Source organism: Pinus tabuliformis, chromosome 2_2 (genome assembly GCF_031772625.1).
Source record: "Pinus tabuliformis cultivar Carrire ecotype Pingquan chromosome 2_2, CPIR1, whole genome shotgun sequence".
NCBI lineage: Eukaryota > Viridiplantae > Streptophyta > Pinopsida > Pinales > Pinaceae > Pinus > Pinus tabuliformis.
Window position 1 is genome coordinate 221841955 of NC_142300.1, and position 3793 is coordinate 221845747.

The 3793-nt window shown below is 43.9% G+C and overlaps 1 non-coding gene across 1 annotated transcript; it reads right to left on the minus strand.

The window, feature by feature from the left end:
- Positions 1 to 803: 803 nt before the first annotated feature.
- LOC149192108 (U1 spliceosomal RNA) lies at positions 804 to 963 on the minus strand. Its single transcript, XR_016255342.1, has one exon. It is a non-coding gene; the product is annotated as a U1 spliceosomal RNA (small nuclear RNA).
- Between the last annotated feature and the right edge of the window lie 2830 nt (positions 964 to 3793).

Here is a 3793-nt window from a genome sequence, read left to right on the forward strand (position 1 = left end):
TCAAGCAGTTGGGTTGTCTAGTCTAGTCCATGAGGAGTAAATGCAGCACACAAGAAGAGAGGGCTCACATGGAAACCAGCTTCGCATACCTGCAATGAACCTTAAACCTTGAAACTAACACGAGGATTCACACGCTTAACTACAAACTTAGCTCAAATGGCATCACATGGAAGGGATAATGGAGGTTGCGCAATAGAGGAGACAGGAGATGTGTCATCACACAAACGAATGGGGAAGGACAATGAATGATCATGTTATAGACATATAGGGAGTGACAAGGAATGACGGGAGCAGCTAAAACATTCCATATGTACCAAGGATAAGGGAGTGGATAAGGGGGCGCATGGGGGGGCTAATCATATGGAAGGGTTAGGGTATAGGAAAGGACTAAAGACACCATTTATTTCCAATTTTCCTTCAAATAAACAACATGCCTTTTTTTCCATCAGATCTACTTCTATATTAATGTTTCAGAGGATGTGCCAAGCTTGAGAGATTTCAAAGGAAGGAAGAATGCTCTGGGTACGAAGAAGAGTATGGCTTAGGTGGTTGTCTTGGGTAAGGAAGAGTTTCTTAGTTGTCTAATAATCAGATAGGAGTCACCCAGGATTGTGATGCTTTTAACTTCCCTCTTCTTGGCTAAAAGGAGTCCCATATACAAGTTGTAAACTTTTACTTGATTTTTGGTCTTGATGCCAAGTCCCCATGCATACTTATCCACTATTATTCCATCAGGATTAAAGAGAATCCCTCCCCCTCCTGCCACCCCTCTTTTTTTCTTTTCATTTGGTTTTAGCGTTGGTGTGGAGGTCACGCGAATGCGAGCCTCCTCTGCCACAAATTATGGTGTGCACTCTCCTTGATGGGAGATGCTAGGTAGACCCCCCTCCCAAGTGCAATGGGGGTGGCCTTCCTAGGCCACCGATCTTCTTGATCATTAATTGACCCCACCTAGGTAAGTATCAACTATAATAATAATTGTTATTATTAATTATAAAATAAATTAATATATGAGTTAAAAATATATACGATTAAAAAAACATGTAGTGTAATATTCCTAATGGAAAGATTAAGTGAAATATCAAAAACATGTACAAGAAACAACTCATTCAACCAGCCCACGGGGCTTTGGATTGACAGTGAATGGGTGCACTGTTAAGGCACTCCTTGCTATAGGTCATTGGTTCAAATCCCTTGTGGGTGCTTACCTACCAAAAAAAACAACTCATTCAACCAATATAAATGTCTAGAAACATTTCACAAATAGACACAAGTCAAAAGCCATGTTGTAGCAACCAAAGTTTGAGCCTTTTTATTAATAATGGTCTAAAATTTGTTACATCAAGTGGTGGAAAGTGTGCACCTGGTCTTGATGAAAAGTAAGCAAAATACCCAAGTCTGTCATGCCCCTTCTCAAACACATTTGTAACAGGGTGTTGCTACACAATTTTGCACAATTTTGGCTAAGGAAGAGAACCCATCATTTTCGACTTAGGGACTTAGGAGGCAATTCAACTTAATTTGGTTGCTAGTGGAATGTGGGGGCCACCCACATGGGAATTCGAATTGGCCCATTCGAATAGCTTGGAGGGAAAGTCGAATAGGTGGATGGAGGGGCCCACATGAGGCAAGGGAGGCCCTAGGAGTTATAAGTAGGGAGCAGCTCTCATTTTGGGATTCATTCACACATCTTGCAAACAAAATCACTTGATTGTTCACTTTGTTGTTTAGCTAAGTCAACTGGTTGTTTAGCCACGAATCTCTCAAGCAGGAGATTCAACCTCTACTTCGGGGGACCATCTGTGCCCGCCCTAGAGAGGCAGTTCTACAAGGATTTCGAGAGTTCTGGGGCAGTGACATAGCACCACCAACCAGTGCACAGCAAGGAGTGTGTATTTCTGGGCAGCCAGGAAACACGCTGAGGGAGAATGAGGCAAGCAGAAATCTAATTACTTGTCCGAGAGTTGGGAAGTTGAGGTAGCAACATTATACTAGCATTCTTGCTGGGTTTTACAGCCAGCTGAGCCAACATTCCTGCAATTCAAACTGCTAGGTTGGGAGACAACACAGAGGCCACACAACAAATTTTCATGGTACTTAGGAGCTGCTAAGTTGGGCCAAGAGATCATCCGAGGAGTCAGGGATTGGATAGCATGGGTGAACTCAACATTTTGGAGAAGTTTTCAGGTGGATTTACAGGCAGTTTCCAGCAAGTCGAAATTGACAGCTAGAACTGAGGTAAGGCTCCAAGGGGGTCAAAAAGAAGTCCAAACCAAACAAAATCCTTTCTGGGTTTTCTTGGGTTTTTGACAAGGATCCCAAATATAATTTTTCATAACATTCTGAGCACTGGAGGTGGGGTTTTAAGCCGTATGTTTACAGCAGACATTGTAGAATTGCTGGGGATTGAATAGTGTCTTTGGGGGTTGATTTTGGGAAGTCCAAATCGGGCCAAACCATTTCTGGGTTTCTGTGGGTTTTGTCCAAGGAGTCCGAGGTTAAAAGCATATAAATTTGTGGGCAGTTTCAATGCACCTTCCAGCCATTCGAACTTCAGCAAAGCAGTGGTTTCTGGGCAGCGCAGTGCAGATTGGTGCAGCAGTTGGGCAACCTTCAACTCAGCAATTTTCCTACCTGGGTTTGGTCCTACTTGTCCTTTTAGACAAGCTCAGGTGCACCATTCCATCATCTATTATATTTGACTTGCATAAATATAATAAAATGGCTTAGAAGTTCTCCATTTGAAGCTTTTATATGGGTGTTTGCTGAATATTTCGTTTTTGTAATTTGTTGCATGTATTATTTGCTTGTTATCACTTGTATTCCTATTAAGTATCAGTACAGTGGTATCAGAGCATGATCTTGGCCTAGTTGTGGGAAATTAGCCAGAAGATCATGGAAGCTTTGGGTTGAGTGCACAGTGACGGGTGAAATCGGAGACAAACCCATGGCTCAAGGGAAATCCAGTATGCAGAAATTATGGGGTAGAATTCATTGGGAAAATGAGAGGTTGGCCCAGTTGAGGAGGGTGATAGACCAAACCCATCCTCACCCTTACAACAAAGGTGTTAGAGGTGAGCAGGCTATGGGGTGCAATCATCTACCTCATGTGGGGAAATTCGACCAGATCAGGGCACCAGATCTTCTAAAAAGGAGCAGACATGACAAAGACGGTTAGAGGGTGAGACCAGGGAGCACTTTTGCTAGTGGAGACTTGACTTTAGATATTAGGAGCCTGAGGGGGCGGTTGAGTATGATGTTGAGAGCCCGCGGGATGGTGAGAAGCACATCGATATACCTGGTGTGTCGCAGGTGTCACCTTTATTAGAGGCCTCTTTGATAGCCCTAGTTGACACCCTGGTGGATAGGATAGAGCCTACTCACATAGAGCCATTTGTTGAGGGGGTGCCATCCTTGGACGAGATGCCAACAATTGCTAAGGTATCTGGAGTCGTGACAGAGTTTATAGGTGATAGATGCCCACGACAGTTCCATCAGTTTCAGGCTGACCTTCTAGCATTAAAAAGGAAGGTCGCGTTAGTGCGAGAGGCAATTCTGCAGTAGAACGAGGAGCTGGAGGGCATGAGAGCAATTTATGCCGAGTCCACAGCCAAATTGACTCACGTTGGGGAGCATTTGGATTCCCTACTGGTGCAACTAGAATGCACATTGGAGCGTGAGAGAAGCCCTCTTTGGACATACATAGACGAGGCTGGCAACACTGTTAGGTTACCATGGCCCATTGGACAGAGGGAGACAGAGCTACCTAGTCAGATTGTATGTATTGACCAGG